This window comes from Adiantum capillus-veneris, chromosome 30 (genome assembly GCF_014529385.1).
Source record: "Adiantum capillus-veneris isolate H3 chromosome 30, ASM1452938v2, whole genome shotgun sequence".
Classification (NCBI taxonomy): domain Eukaryota; kingdom Viridiplantae; phylum Streptophyta; class Polypodiopsida; order Polypodiales; family Pteridaceae; genus Adiantum; species Adiantum capillus-veneris.
Window position 1 is genome coordinate 34433368 of NC_140960.1, and position 17277 is coordinate 34450644.

General features: G+C 47.2%; 1 long non-coding RNA gene across 1 annotated transcript in view; it reads left to right on the plus strand.

Moving 5' to 3' along the window:
* LOC147417785 (uncharacterized) overlaps positions 1-16915 on the plus strand; it is a 107928-nt gene extending 91013 nt beyond the window's left edge. Inside the window, exon 4 of the long non-coding RNA XR_015187262.1 lies at positions 16442-16915. This is a non-coding gene — a long non-coding RNA (uncharacterized LOC147417785). The remainder of the gene's footprint in view (positions 1-16441) is intronic.
* The last annotated feature ends 362 nt before the right edge of the window (positions 16916-17277 follow it).

The window sequence follows — 17277 nt, forward strand, 5'->3', positions numbered from 1 at the left end:
TATTATTATATGCTGATGATATTGTGTTAATGTCAGAGTCGCCAGAGGGCATGCAAAGACATTTGGATGCATTGCACAACTTTGCAGAGGATAGTGGACTGTCTGTGAACCTTGGTAAAACCAAGGTTATGGTGTTTAACACCACACCATAGTGGGTCAAGAGATCGGCACCTACACTCGTATATAGCCAGGACACTGTGGAGTACACAGATGAATATACATATCTGGGGGTGGTATTCACGAGACCGAGGTTTACCCTGAGGAGAGCAACAGAGACTAGACTATCCAAAGCTTGATCAATCCGACCAAAATAGATACATGGGTACTTTGGGAGTTTAAAAACTTGAGAAGTATTGACAAATTAGAGGGGTTTGAGCTTGGCTTTAAGAAAACGAGGAAATTTACATAAGTTTTAGTGTAATTACCGACATAAGTTTCTAATTTTTGACCAAAAAAACGAGAGAATTTCAAGCTTGCCCTTACTTTCACCACGCCATGAAAGTATTCATTGATGGGGAGAGAGAGAGAGAGAGAGAGAGAGAGAGAGAGAGAGAGAGAGAGAGAGAGAGAGAGAGAGAGAGAGAGAGAGAGAGAGAGAGAGCCTTACTGATGTATTTAAGGTGGCTCAGGTGGTTGAATGTAGCCCGAATGTAACCACCTTCCTTCCCCTCCCTTATCTCCCTCCCCCCCGTCCCCCCTCCCTTATGTGTACGGTATGAGTATGAAATAATGAGGGGCTTGAGGTGCAAGAGCTCTTCAAGTGCATGGGTATTTTTGAACCTACACACACAGGGGCTTGGAGAGTAGGCAAGAAGGGAAGTGATGAGAAAGAAAGACCCAAGGAAAGACCACTCATAATACGTTTCCCTACGCTGGAAGCTAGGAAGGAATTCTTGAAGAAGAGACCAACACTCGAGCAAACTGGGATATTTTTGGGTGATGACCTCACTCTAAATCAGGTAGCACATAAGCAAGAGCTGATGCCAAAGATCAAGGCGACGAGGGAAAAAGGGAAAATTGCTTTCTACAGGGGAGGAAGAGTAATGGTGTTGGAAAAACGCACTGCATGACGGTGCGAGACCTATGGGACCAGCCTTAAAATGGCAGCATGGAAGCTAGATGTAGGCGCATTTTGAGGATAGCTTTAAGGGAAGGGATATTATTTTTTACTCGAAAACGCATCAGACTCTAGGCGACACATTACCTAGAGTGACGGGATACCATTGGGAGACTACTTGTAGGCAGGATGTGAGATCAATGCATAGAGGACGGGGGTTAAGAGGTCTGGCAGTCCTATTCAGGGAGGAGCTTCAACCCCTCATTCCTATTGTTTGAAGAGATGAGCAGGCCATATATATGTGGGTCAAAGTAAGAGCGGAGATAGAGAGGCCACTCTATGTCGCAATAATGCTATTTTGCCCCCAGCACATCTCATCATGCATCACCCAAGGGGCAGTCACCCTACATGATATTGGATTAGGACATATGGGAGTTCTCTAGGGATGGAGATGTCATTCTTCTGGGAGACTTTAATGCCAAGACGGGCCAATCTCAAACAACTTTCTATGATATCAAAGAGGAAATGTTGAGAGAATTGGCTGTCAGTGATATGGGATTGGCCGATATGGAGGATATTTGACAGATATGGGGACTGCATGTCACAAACTGGTGACATGGCGTGGCCAGTGGGCAATAGATACAAACACACACCCTGGCTGGCTGCAGAATCCCAAAAAACCTATTGACATGATGACGTGGCACCGTACGACAGAATTTGTAAAACGTGGCGCGTTTCACACTGGACTGCATGGCAGAATTTCTGCTTTGCGCTGGGAAAAGCAGTTGGAAGTTCTACCCAATTTTTGGGCAGCTTTTGAACTTTGCTTTAGTTTTCAATCAAGGCTTATGAGACAAATTGCTTTATTTTTAAAAAGTCTCAGCTTTTGGGGCTTTGCTTTTGGCATGCCTTGTAAACAAATAAATAAGTGGTTTGGGCTCCCACTCTGCAGAGCATCTGGACGCGGAGTCTGAGAGTGAGACCCCTCCCACTCCCTTGTACTTTGAGCACAGATTCACACAAAAAGAAATACCGAAAGAGGCGTTAGTCTTTGGGGCCAATATCTCTAGGCACGTAACTCCGCCGGGCTGCGTCGAATCAAATTGTGAACTGTGAACTGTTTTGAAGTGAATCTCTGTTGTGTCGCGGTAGAATCTTGACTTGGAGTGTCCAAGTTTGTTACAGTGGTATCAGAGCGCGACCGATTTCTCTTCTACCGGGAAATCCGATCCTTTTCTTGTGACACTTATGGATTCAAACAGAGATCAATCGACTTCCTCTGCATTTGGGGATGCGGAAAGAGATCACGAAGAAGATTTTCACGAGGAGTACGGCCCGCCTCGGCCTACTCAGGCGGAGGTGGAGCGTCGACGATTGGTTGACGATGCGACAAAGATGATGATCAATCTTGCGAAGGATCCGAAATTTGCCAAATTTTTGACTCAAACATCCTTCGACGAAGTGCACTCTCAGTGGCGGAAGGCCACAGAACCACCCCTCAAACCGGCACTCAAGAAACCTCCTACTACAAGGATGTTTACAGAGCAAGAATTGGAAGAGGTGGTTGATACACGGATTACCTAGATTTTTGACGCAACTAACAAAGCCAAAAAGCACAACAAAAAGGAGAAGAAAGGAACTGACTTCCCGGGTTATTTGGTTTGTCAATCTACTTTTGCCTTGATAAGAAAGCAGAAGAAGCATGTGCGATTTGAAGGAGTACCTAGTTCTTCTTCTTCTTCTTCTTCATACAGTTCTTCTAGCGAAGAAGACAGGAAAGGGGAAAAGCGAAGCAAAAAACGAAGCAAAAAGCAAAGCTTCGGAAAGGGCAAGAAAAAGGCAAAGAAGCCTAAGTTTCGCCTAGTTTGTGACAGTTCTACAGAGGACTCGTCTTTGGATAGTTCGGACTCAGATGATCACAGATTTTATGCAAAGAAGAAGAATTTCTTTAAAGCCAACCAATATGACTTTCTGGAGGATAAAAGCAAGAAAATTCGAGAATTTAAAGGTGGATGGTCAATTAAATTTGACACTTTTTTCGGAGTCCGAGATGCTTCGAGGGCTTTGGCCTTCATACAGCAGTTTGATATAGCTTTCTTTGGAGGGCATTACTTAGAGCACTCCAAGATTTGGAGGGCTACCTCTTACTTCAAGGGAAATGCTCGAACGTGGTGGTCCACTCTTCTATTGAACAAGAAAGCGCCAGTTAAATGGCTGAAATTTAAGAGGCTTTTTATTCCTTCTTGGTTGACTCGGGAGTACGAACGCGACATACGAACTGATTAAAATCATCTCCGGATGACCAAGAAAAATACCTTGGACGCATATTGCGAGAGATTTTGGAGCTCTTTTCTACCTGCTTCTTCATTTAAGAAGATCTCGTTTAAAGAACAGATTGAGCGGTTTAGCTGCGGACTTCCTACGGAGATCTGAGATCATTGCTTAGAATAAAAGTCAGATTCTATTCAAGAACTGATAAGTCATACAAAACAGGGTTTTGCCATTCATTCAAGCAGTTTGACTAACCCCACAAATGAGATCATGACGCAGAAAACCGAACAGACTTCTAAAAATGAAAGTAGAAAGAAGAAGAGCCCCCAAGGTCAGAAAGATAAGGATGCACGACCCCGGCTCACTCCTCGGGAGAGAGCCGACTACGTCAAAGAGAGGAAGTGCTTGGATGTGGGGAACAAGGACACATCTCTGCGAAGTGCCCTAAAAAGGCACAGAAAGAACAAGATGAAGAAAGGCGAGAGAGTTCAAAAGCAGTTGAGGAACGTGGACGGAAAGGCAAGATGAAACCAGGATTGGTTCCAGATTGCATGGGTATTGACCCAAGCACGATTGATTAGAGTGCAGAACTTTGCCGAGCTTGGGGCAAAGTGAAAGATCAAGAAGCCCTGATTTTTTTTTATGGAGGAGCCAAGGTCAACTTCATTTCACCTGAATTGGCGGCGCGGCTTAAGATTACACCCGATCGGATGGGACCACAAGCAGAGGCAGTTCTAGCGGCACCCGGCAGGGACGTAGCCATTACACTTGTCATTGGCAAACTTCGGTTGCATTGTCAAGGGTATTTGGGGCACGAGGACTTCTACATAATGCCCTTGGAAGGTTGTGATGTCCTCTTGGGAATTCCCTGGTACCGAAAGAACAACGCCGTGGTCGATTATCGGGCAAAGAAAGCTATACTAACTACTGAAAAGGGCCGAACCATTGTATTTGATGTGAAATTTAAGGGCGAGTTTGTCCCTATTGTATCGGCTCCGACCGTTTCAAAATTAATGAAATCGAGTCTGTTTGTTTACTCGATCTTTTTGAAAGAGTTGAATGATGATCATAGGACAAATATGTCTGATCTAGAAAAAGAATGCCAAGATTTTCTCCACACTCATGCGAATTGCTTTTCTAAGGGCGTGCCAAGCGAGTTGCCACTAGCTCGTTCTGAGGACCATACCATTGATATGAAACCTGGAAGCACACCACCAACCGGCCACCTTACCGTGTGAACCGAGCCCAAAATGAAGAGATTATGAACCAAGTGAAAGACCTCTTTGAAAAGGGTCTTATCCAGCCGAGTACTTCCCCTAACTGCTCTTCGGTGGTGTTTGTTTTGAAGAAGGACGGATCTTGGAGATTGTGCATTGACTATAGAGCTCTTAACAAAATCACCATCAAGAACAGATTTCCGATTCCTAGGATCGATGATATTCTAGACCGACTACAGGGATCCTCTTGTTTCAGCAGAATCGATTTAAAGAGCGGATATCATTAGATCCGAATCGCACCGGGAGATGTCTACAAGACAACTTTTCGGACGACCTTCGGTTTATTCGAGTTTTTGGTGATGCCTTTTGGGCTTACCAATGCTCCAACGACCTTTAATTGAATGATGGACAGGATTTTCAGAGAGTACAAATCTTTTGTGGGCACTTTCTTTGATGACATTATTGTCTTCTCCAAGGATGAGGCACAACATAGAGAACATCTGCTACAGGTCTTTCAGGCATTGCAGATCACAAGTTGGTGATTAATGCAAAGAAAAGCGAATTTTTCGTACCTAAGATACACTTTTTGGGACACATCGTCTCAGTAGTAGGAGTGCAGATGGACCCGGCCAAGATAGAGACTATCCGTGATTGGCCTGATTTGAAGAATGTCCATGAAGTTAGAAGCTTCTTGGGCTTATGTTCTTACTACCGGCGGTTCATTAGAAAGTTTGTAGAGGTTGCTTCTCCTTTGCATATCTTAGTCTTCATTGAGGAGAGCAGCAGAGACTAGATTGAGAAGAGCTTATGCAGCCTTGGGAGGATTGGAGAAGATGTGTTTGCAGGTTCAGTTTCAAGAACCTCGAACAAAGCTGTGGCTTTTTGACACTCCTAGTGGCTTCACTATGATTTACGGGGTTCAGATTTGGGGACCCTCAGTAGACCACCATGGAAGATCTGGTAGCACTGATGGATGGAGATCTAAGTAGAGGCCTCTCGTCTCTATATCTCTCGGCTGATTCGGGCAAAGGCCTCAATGCCATATGAGATTATTCGAGCCGAGCTAGGTGCCCCTCCTCTCGTAGTTGAGGCCCTTACTAGATCAGTTTCCTTCATGCATCATTTATGGGACCCTCCCAGAGACAGATATGCTCTGCTGCCCCTTGAGTCATCCCAACAACCAGCGCTAGAGGGGGACACAGCATGCTGGTATGGGCTGATGACATCAAGGTTTCAGTCACATGGCTTCACTGCCCCCGTTCCAGTACTCCTTGGATGCACCCTCCCTTTCTCTTACACGGACAGAGATCACTAGACTTATACGTCACGATTTGATTCAGCTAGATACCAGAAGCACATGGGTACAACCAGAACAAGAGTTGGGCACGAAGATGGCTTGCTATAGAGAGCATCATCTCCAACTAACAGAAGATGGATATGTGATCAGACCGGCCTATATGGACACTCATTTATCCTATGGGATACGATGTGCTATTGATCAAATGCGCACATCATTGCATCAGCTAGAGATTGAGACTGAAAGATTTAGGAGAATACCAGTAGAAGCTAGGATATGCCAATTGTGTCATATAGAGCCAAAGACAGAGTTACATCACATTTGTCATTGTCCGGTATACTATGAGATACGAGGCTGCTTTCACTGTTTGTTCAGAGAGGGCTTTGGAGCATTGGCTAGAGTCATGAGATGTCAGGATCAGAGATGCCTCGGGTTGTTTTTGCTAGAGCTGTGCAGACATAGGGAGAGTCCCTTGAGGAAACCAGGCAGTGGGAGACATTTAAAGAGGGAGGTCACTGACTTCTTTAGAGCAAGGACTCAGTAGCGAGATCAACATGCCTCACAGAAAACTTCAGAGCCCACTTATACCAAAGGTATATTAGTGGACAGAGCCACCGGTACTGGGCGACCATGACATCGACAAAGGCTTCACCGGAGGATCAGGTTTATCCTAGCACGATATGGGAGACGCCCAGTACAACTATTTACAAAGGTGGACATTGACGAAGCTCTTCAGCGACCGATGCAATACTTTCTCGGACAACGCCCAATGTCGGGCATCCTCGGGCATTGACGATGATGATGATGACATTAATCTTTTAGTTTTAGTCTCACTTTATTTCATTTTAATTTTTGTACCTAGACATGGATTAGATCCACAAGGATTGTATCAGTTTGGTCTCATAGGTCATTTTGGCCTTTTGAAGACATTAAATATAACATTACATCACATTACATTACCCCCCCTTGCTGCTCTCTATCAGGTGCGCATCCCCCAGCCCACTCGCCCTCGTGCCCCCTCCCCCCACCCCATTTGCCCTTGCGCCCCCATCCTCTACCCACCCTAGTCCTGCACACCTTTAACATTCACCTGCCCGCCTGCTCCCAATCCCTTTCCCGCTGCCACATTCCCACCCTAGCATTCCCACCTCATCTGTCTTAGAGGCTGATGGGGCCCCTCTTTCATCTTTTGAGTACAGAATATCCCTTGGGAGGAGGATTATCTTGATGAAACGATGGCCGGCTCACCCTCTATCCCATTCAAAGGTATGGCGGGATCAACGCACCTTGCCAGCTTTTCAGTGACAATTTTGGTCATGCATTTGCACCCTCAGGATTAGCGACAAGATATGCTATTTCATGTGGATGATTAATCGCATATGCAGGATTTCCTATTGACACTTGGGCTGAGATTACTGGTCACGATCTGACTTGCGAAAGACGTACTTTGCAACCTAAGTCCTTGAGGCATTGTTTTTGGGTTTGTCCCTATGCTCAGCCAATGTGGAGGGCTGTTTGTTGTTTGATGATCAAAGTGGGCATTCATGATGGGTTTATGATGTGGGGGGAAGTTGCATGGCTATTTTGATTTCTAGGGCTTTTCTGAAGGCTCTTCGATAGATTTGGTTTTCATGCTTGCTTCATTGGGATATAGATTCTAGATACAGGTTATAAGTTGGACCTCCCCTAGAGGAATAGAGTTTTTTTAATGATATTTGCCTGAAGGCTACAAACCACCTCTCTACCAGAGAGGGCTACAACAGAAACATGGGGAGACTCTCCCAGTGAGAAAAAATATGTACAATGAGGGCTAAATCACGAGATGGGAGGACCACATTGGTGGCCGGTAGTGCCATCTAGGCAGCGCACCTTGAACCATGGTGAAGAAAGGCCCTAGGTGCCATGGTCACAAGAAAGCCTCTCGGCGCTTCCGCATGCGGTCGGAGCTGCCCTGAAGTCTCTCAAACTGACCCTTGAGTATGTGTATCAGCTCCAGCCAAATGTCCCAAACAGTCTCTGTCGGTTGAACAACCCGAGCTGAAAGATGCGGAAGCAGCGGGACCGCCAAATGAGCCAGAGTGTCATGCCGCAATTGAGCTCCCAACACCACTCTGACACTGCACCACTCTTGAGGGATGAGCTCTATGGTAAGCTATAGTGTAGGTCAACCCTCCTAGATCACTATCATCCTGCTGGTGGAAGCCAACTCAAAGTGGAGTGCTGGGCCCATGAGAGTGGTCTAAGCTGCAACACTCCAAGTGTATTGTCGAGGCTATAGAGAGGGTTGGCATCAGCTGGAGAACCTGAAGCCAAACCTGCTGTGCCATGGGGTAGTCCCACAAACAATGTCGCTGACTCTCTATAGGATGGCCAAAGGCCACACATGCTATTGAGAAGCCGTTGTGTACCAACCAACTCTCAACTACTATAGCCCTTTGCGCTACTAGCCACTGAAACATAGTAACTCTCCTCGGCTATCTGCTGTCCCACAACTGCTTCCAAAAAACTGACAAACTCAGTTGTGAGACCCTCCTCCTTCTATTGAAGTGCAGCAGGTAGGCGAGCCTCTCTCTGTGCTGTCAGTATGTGTCACCCCAAACGAGCTGTGTACTGGTAAAAGGGAGTCCTTACGTGGTCGGCTGAAGAGAAAGGATCTCGCCAGAACCACTCTCCTGAGTCCCACTGCACTCGTGCCAGAGAGGGGCTCTGCCAAGTCCAAAGCCGCCAATGTCCTGACTCAAGATCTGCTGGGTCAGGATCGATGACACAAGTCCTCTCACAGATTCCCATAACTCTAATCCTCTGAAAACAACACTCTGCAACCTATGGCGCCTCTACTAAGACTTTGTGAAGCTGAATCTCAAAAAACGTGGGGGGCATTGTCTCCGAGCAAGCCCTAACGACAATGAGGACCTCGAAGTGCGTGAAGGCCCCCATCCTCCCAGGAGCTGTGGCCTCTAAATGGGTTTGTCACTGAGCTGGGATAGCCTCTGCAATATCCTGACATATGCTCTACACTCCCCTCATGCCTCCTAACTGGATGCTCTGAACCTCTTGGGAAGGTCTAAAAACTATAGCCAGTCACCAAACGTGCAAGTTGGACCCTCTATCATGGGACCCCAAGAAACATGAGGCCTGTTAGTCACCAAGTGGCCTTTCTATGTGCTAACCATGGGTTTCCAAACAAGTGGCTATCTCAGGCGCTCCTCCATGCAAGTGGGTTGGTGCTGCTCCAAGCCACTCCTCAACTGCTCGCAGGACCTAAGCAGACTTGTGGAAAAGCGGTCCTCCCAATTCCTGCTCAGGCCGACCCGGCGCATCTCTTTAAAAATCCACCTGATGGACGGGCTCTAAGGCTGCCCGTATGAGGAACTCGAGCACAAATCCGATGTAGCAACAACTCTTCCACGGCTCCTTCCCTGGAAGAAGTCCTCTAACCACCAGCTTCCCAAGAGGGCTCTACTCTGCCATGCTGGGTCGATGATCCCTAGGCCTACCTGAGAACATGGTAAGGTGATGACCTGTCAGTACACTTTGGCCTTGCTGACTGAGTGTCGCGCCTTGACCACAAAAAATTCTTGATCAGCGTCTCCAGCTGGCTGATATAGGGACTCCAGAAGATCCAATAGGACGTGATGTACCACATAGTAGCCAACAACACCTAGTTTGCCACTACCACTCTACCAACCAAAGAGAGCCGTGCAAAACTCCAATGTAGAAGCTTTCTCGTAATGGATAGGAGGAGGGGGATAGTCTGCTGCTCTGGAGACGAATTCAAACCAACGTGACAACCCAAATATCGCACAGAAGTCCTTGGGGTGATCCACATGAAGCCCTTGCCTGGCGACCAATCAGGCGTAGGAGCACTGCCAACCTAGAAAGCCACAGTCTTTCTCCAGTTGACCAATGCCCCTGATGCACAATAAAACACCTCAAGGGCCTACTCACGCCTATGCAGATTGGCCTCATGGCTGTCCAAGTACATGCGTGAGTCGTCAGTAAACTCAGCGTCAAGAAACTCATCTCCCTGATAGGGAGCTCCAGACCATGAAAACCAACCTCCTGTGAAGTCAAAAGTCTACTCATCGCCTTAGCATAGGAGAGAGAGAGGAAGGGGGCAAAAGGGCAACCCTGTCTAACCGAATGCGTGAGCATGAAACGTTCCCTTCTTCCCCCTGCCAAGATCACCTGGCTGTGCGCACATCTATAGATAGCTGATACCCCTCTGATCCAAGCGTCTGAAAGCCCATCCTGCATAGAGTGCCCTCCTAGAAATTTCAGTCAACTCTGTTGTAAGCCTTCTCAAAGTTGAGGACTATCACAAGATCCTCTCCTCGGAGATGTGCGAGTGCCAAAGATGTTGTCAAGGATACTGCGCTCCTTGACAAAACTTGTCTGAGTCTCATGTATAATGGTCTCAAGTAGTGGCTGAATTCTCAAACTCAAAGCCTTTGCTAAGATTTTGTAGGTTGAGTTGAGAATAGTGATGGGTCGTGAATCTCATCCAAGGAACCTCCCTCCTTAGGAATAAGGTAAATCAGACCCTCATTCAAGCTGTCAGGCATCTCTCCTGTGTGCAAGATGTGTTGGTAGGTGCTACATAAATTCGAACCAAGCAGCTCCTAGTACTCCAAGGAAAAGCTGGGTGTCAAAGCATCCTCCCCTAGAAAGCTACCTTGGGGAAGTACCCTGAGGGGCTCATGGAGCTCCTCTTGCTGGAGAGGCATCTCAAGTCTTCAACGCATCTCCTTAATAACTAGGCAAGGCATCTGTGCCAAAACCTGCTCTCTGCATGCTCTCCGACGCTCTAACGGAGGCTCAACAGAAAGCAACTCACTGTAAAAGTCAGGAGCAATTGCACGCAATTGACCCATTAGGCTTCTCAACTGGCTAACACTAGTGCGCGCATGGCGGGGCCCCATAATCTCAAAGAACTCACCAGTAAATCTGTCGTCCACCTGGGTCCAGTGAGATGCTTATCGGTGAAAGGTAAACTGGTGGTGCCGCTCCTCAATGGTTATCAACTCCTATCGAGCCTGCTGCATTTGCCCCTCTAACCAAGGTCTGTCAGGGTGTCACTCCCGTATCCGATGTAGGGAAGCAATGCCTTGTCTGAGCCGCTTCTCCTCCTCCATGGCCGTAGCCAAGCGAGCTGCAGCCTCAAGGAAGAATCGGCTAAGCTCAGCTAGTCTAGTGGCCACCCTACCAGCAGTGGTGCCTTGAGTGCCCAAGCTCTCTGTCCAAAGTGCTACCACCCGATCTCTGAGCTGTGTGTCAAGCAAGATCCTCTTGGGGATGCGCAACATCACACTCCCACTTTGCCTGTCTTTCACAGTAAGAATCACTAGTGCATGATCTGAGAAATAAGTCCTCGCGAGAATGCAAACAGATCCTTCCATGTCACAGAGACGGTCGCTTGTGTAGAAGCGATCTATCCGAGATAGATTCACTCCTACTCTACGGTCGGAGCGAGAGAAAGATAAGTTGTTTGGAGGCCGCACAAAACCTGCATGTTGCCATACATTTGAAATCCTCAAGGTCATACATAACCGCTCCCAAGCTGCTAACTAAGCCCCGTGCATAGTAGCATGACTACCTCCAATCTTGTCTGAGGGGTCCTTCAGCATGTTGAAGTCTCCCCCAACATACCATCGCTCTACATGCGGCAAAGACTCTACAATATGTGACCAAAACTTAGCTCGTGCACTTGCCGCATTGGGCGCGTAGATGTTCAAGAAGCCCATGAGGCAACCATGAATCTGCATAGTAATCCATTGGGCCCTACTTGGCACAATAATACCTCTGCTCACAATGGGGTGCTGCCATGAGTCCGCGATAGTCATACATACCCCTCCGTGAATGCCTCCAGTCCCAAAGGTGGTTGACCAAAAAGTATCATAGCGGCCATGCAGAATCTGATCAGATCGCCAAATGCGGTTGTCGCAAAGATGATGCTCTTGAAGCATAAGAATATCAATCATACCACCCACAAGGCATCTCTAAAGCTCCTTGCGCAAGCGACCCCTTTGGCGTTGAAACTGGGGCCCACCTTAACCCTGTACATTCCATGAGACAATCCCCATGGGGTCAGTGAGAAAAGACCGATGCTGCAACAACAACCAATCTCGCTATCTTCAAGGCCGGTTCGGATGGAGAATAATCTGCATCTGAGCGACCTCTAGACAAACGCATTTGAAGCGACTGTCCCACCCCAAGCAGAGCGTGGAGTCCGCAGGGCTACATCCTCTGTCCCAGATTCCTCATGTACAAATACATAGCAAGGGGGACTCTGAGTGTCAGCAAACAAGTGCACCACAATGTGCCTACATCTTGCTGCAACCGGCGGCGTCACATTGAACTTGAGGCGAAAGTCTGTGTACCAAATTTGTCAACCCCAGGTCCCCTGTGTGATGTGAGAACTCAACAGCCTAGACCTGGAGCGAGTGAAGAACTATGTGCAAGGTCCACTCTATGTGATCCGTGCCGCACAACCTACCCCTGTATCCAGGGACTCGGTGCCTCGGGCTGCTAGAAAGAGGACGTGAACTCGAAAGCGAGCTGCCTCAAGGTCGGGAGAAGGGTCACCAAGGAAGCGTGTGAAACTGTGGTTGAAAAAATCCCATCGTCTGCCAATATCAAAACTAGTCAGCTGACGGGGGATTGTTGCAAAAGGAGAGGCCTGAACCAAAAGTGGCGTCCTCAAGTAGGGTTGTCCCTCTCGAGCCATGCGGCTTGTAGCGAAAGCACTACCAAGAGAGCATCTAGTTGCGGATGTGTGTCTAGTTGCCTATGTTGGAGGAGTGTGGGATGGGCACGGTTATGAGGCTGAGGAGTGGGAGGTGGGGGTGGGGTGGAGGAGGGGGAGGGAGGGAGGATGTGGAGGCGGAACAAAGGAGTTTGAAGGTGGAGGGGGGGAGGTGGTGGCGGTGGTGAAGCTGAGATGGAGGGGGGACTCCTCAGAGGACGACTACTATAGGGGGTCAAAACGGTTCCTTGTCGGAACCCAATGTTGCTGAGTTGCAGGGGGTCAGCGACCACGGGTGGTAGTGTGGCGAGCCGTCCCTATCAACGGCGGCCGGGAATCTACTGCCAGCCGTCAGTTGGCTGATCGCTGGCCTCCGTTGAGGTACCAGACTGTGTCTCTTGGGTACGTCTTTGCTGGGCATGTTCAGCCTTGGGAGGCTGAGCATGCGTTGGTGGTCGAGATCTCCTACGAGGATAGGCCTTCGCTAAGTGGCCCATCTGCCTGCAAATGAAGCACTGGTTCGGGAGTCCCGAATACTCCAGGCGTAACCATCCCCCACTCACCCTAGGTAGAAGGACCACCTTCGGGAGAGTATGAGTGTCAAAAACCAGAACGCGTACTGAAGGCACACCAGCAGCCTTGGCTGCAACTGAAGCTGTCGTGCGTGGGGTCTCCAAGATTGTCCTGATCTCGGAACCAATCCTGGAAAGAAGCGGTAAGTACTCCCTCCTCAGGCCGGGGAAGCAGACCGAAATGGGCAAGTCTGACTCCTCGACAAGAACATCCGACGCTAGATCAAAACCATAGCGCCACTGTCGGAAATGAGCTTTGATTGCTCGGATGGCCAACAAGCTCATTGAGATGACCTTGGCAGCCACCTCGGGATTCTCAAACTCAATCTGATAGTATCCTCGCCCGAGAAGCTGGATGTCAATGATTTTCCCCACCTCTGCTAGAAGGCTGCCTGGAGAAGGTCACATACCTCTCCTCGACTGGGACGATTGCCAATAAGCTTACAGATGACAGAGGTGGCCTAAAGGCTCTCCACCTGTGCTGCGAGGCTCGCTTGCTTTGCTGGTGACAGAGCAAGTCAGATGGTGGGCTTGGCGGGGTCGAACGAGGGGGGTTCATCTGAGTCCCTTTGTGGTGGAGCACAAGCATCCATCTGTGTCTGCTGTTGCTGGTGGGCGAGGTACCGACTCAACCTTTGCTGCTACAGAGCCCTTTCTCAGAAGGGAGAACCGAAGCAGGACAAGGAGGGTCAACTCGGCGGAAACATGAGGGATTGGTTGGGGGGGGGGGAGGGGGACTGCAAGCAACGTGAACGGGGGTGAGGGCGCAGGGTGAGAATAGTGCAGCGAGCTCCTGTGCAAAACTTTGTTGCCGGCAGTATTGTTGTTGGCAGAGGGATAGAGTTTTTACTTCGATCTGCAGCATTATCTATGGACTATGTGGAAGGCTCGTTCTGCTCATATTTTGGGCTCTCAGTCTTCCCCTACATCCACTATTTGGAGTCGGCTCCTGCACTCTCTTCGTACATTGTAAAGTTGCAATTATAAATAGGACATTGGCAACTCAAAATGTGCCTCTCTCAATTCTAGTGGCTACTGGAGTCAGTTGATATCAGTAGATGCATATTGCAGCTTGAAGATCAGGCCATACACCTTTTTTAAGGCTTGCCTTTTTCTTGTGTATGTGTGAATAAGAAGAGGAAACTGGAATAACCTTTCTATCACCCAAGTGTTGTAGATTGGTTATCCCAGTTCCCTTTGGAGATGAGTTCTTGAGTTAAGACTCGTCGGATAGATCTTTGAGGTCTCTTGATCTTGTTCCTACAACGTTGAAATCTCTCCTCATGGGGGGTGTGCGTGTTTCACTCATGCAGATTTCAACCAAACATGTCCTATCAAAAGATGCAGCCTAATCCTTGGATTGCTGACCATTGCAATGCATTATGAAACTTGAATAAACCCCTTATAGAGGTACTGCCTCTTGGATGTTGTAACCTGGAATCTCATCCCATTGCATTATGAAACTTGAATAAACCCCGTATAGAGGTACTGCCTCTTGGATGTTATAACCTGGAATTCATCCCATTGCATTGGCTTGATGTGTGAGATAATCTCGTCAAGCTGATATTCTTGCTCATTTGTAAGTGTAAGGTGATCTCGTCCAGCTAGACTCGTTTGCTTTGGAATTATCAGCATTATAGAAATTTTGTTCACAAAGTTTCTGGATCGCTGAAATTACGATTTCCCTCACAGCATTTTGGAAAACACTTTTGGTCCAAGGCCATTAAGGAAAAAACAAGACACTTTTGAGTATAAGACCTTACCTTTGAAGATACTCAAACTTTCACCAATGAGCTCATAAATAATGACATTTGTGTCTGTAAATAATGGACCATTTCATTGTCAGAGCCCACAAATGCCTTATAAAACCCTAGATGTATTATCTTCTACTGAGAGAGAACTGATCTTTGGTATTTTCGAAAAATTAAAGGACTTTTTGGGATTTTATTGGGAAAATAATAATAAAAATTCTCAAATTTAACGGGTATGTTGGGAATTTCCACAAATTTTCAGAAGCATGTTGGTAATTGTTCTTTGAAGGCTTCTGAAAGATGTACTCTTGTTTGGGGTTGTCCATTGAAAGTAATTTCTAAGAAATCTTCAAGAGCATTTCTTTTTGAGAGCACAATGCCCGAAATCAAACTTTGGATCGAAGTTATTGTAGTATTGTTTGTAGCTAGAGTAATGCAGTCAAGTTACCAAATGTACCCTTGTTGGGGGTAGTTTTCCCAGAGTTACCGGGGAACGCCCCCTAGCCTCCGTTCCGGCGTTCCGGGGGGCAGTTCCCTTCCCGAACGTTCCAAAACGTCCCGGAACGTCTGACGTTTCGGGTGGCTAGTGCAAACCGGAACGGCCGTTCCGGAACGTTCCGGAATGCCCCTGGAACGGCCAACGGCTACAAAAAAATTTGGCAAAAATTGAAAAAATTGAAGTAAATGTTTGGGCTTCTGTTTGAAGTGTGCAAGGCCTCAAGGACTCATAAAATGCACCCCCCTCCCCCTTTCTCTCCACAAGCTAATCCTCAAGGCTCAAGCTCTCTCCCTCTCACACTCTCAAGATCTCTCTCTCTCTCAAGACTCACTCTCTCAAGGCTCAAGGCTTCAAGCCTTCAAGCTCTCTTCCTCTCCCTCCCACTCTCTCAAATCTCTCCCTCTCCCTCTCACTCTCTCGAGTCTCTCCCTCTTCACACTCTCTCTCTCTCTCTCTCTCTCTCTCTCTCTCATCATCTAGTCATAGCAAGGTTGAATGGTCTTCAAAACGAGTTTTTTGTGAGTATTAGAGTCAAAGCACTCTAATACTCCTTGTATTTAAACACAAGGAGCTCAAAAATGCACTATTTGGGTGTTTTTTATACCTCCCGTTCCGCGCCGTTCCCGTTCCGGACCCCTAGCCATTCCCCCGTTCCGCGGGGATCCCATCGCCGTTCCCGTTCCGCGTTCCGGGTAACTATGAGTTTTCCCCCTCGAGAAATGGCATGTTGAGTAGATTTTAATAAATGGTGGGAAGAGCCACAAAATTTTGCCATGCTTGAACGTATTTCTTGGGTTTGAATTGCACTATGAAAGTTTTGAAAAATAACAAGTCAGTATTCAAAATAACATGTTATCCTACTTTGTGTTAAGTCTAGTACTAAGATGGAGATGAGAGCTTCCTTGTTTCAGTGTTTATTTGTATCCATTCAAAGAGGATCGTAGATAGAGTAGTGCAATCAAGCTGCTAAATGTTTTGATATTTACAATCCCATTCATAGCCAGTTCTGAGGAGGCTTTTGGTCTTTTGCAGATATTTCTCTATGGTGTTTGAACAGGAAACAGAAAAGAGACCAGCAAGGCCGTCTAAGACTGAAACAGCTTGCTCTTTGCAATGGAACGGATTCGAAACAGTTTCTTAGAGTTATGTTTTGTATGTAAGCTTCAAAACTTCATTAAGAAATGGTGCAACAGAAATGAGAAACGCATCACTTTGGAAACGGAGTTGATCCGTTAGGCCCCGGAACAGAGTTTCCTTTTACTACGTTCCCCAGTCTTTCACACAGATACATCATAGCAAAGATTCTTTGTCATTGATCGTATCTTAAAACATCCGGTTGACACTGATACTTTGCTGTTTGGTCTCATAGCCAAACCTCTTTGGCCTCTAGGAGGTGTCAATTATCCTTCTTCTTTCTTCTGTTGGAGTTGTGTATTTTCTCAATGAATGTCGATCACATCATTGCAACGTATAAATTTATGAGAAATTGGATCCCACAAGCGACAACCTATCTTGCCACTTTCTCCATAGCTAGTTTATGTCACCACTTTCTAGGTTTTAGGGTTTAGGATTTACATTGTAATGAGCAAAATGGTGTGGCTCTCGTGTCCGTTAGTATACCATTAAAACTTCGGTGTGTAAATTAGCATAGCTGGTAGTCATTTTTGCTCCTTGAATTCAATATGGCTTTGGCTATCCATGCAAGATCAATGTTGTCGCATCCTAGTTATGCTATTAGACCTAGCCAACTTTCAACTTTCAAAGTCCTCCGACATGGTCCCGATGGATGCAATAAGGCTTGCCCCCCCACACAAAACACCTCTCTCTCTCTCTCTCTCTCTCTCTCTCTCTCTCTCTCTCTCTCTCTC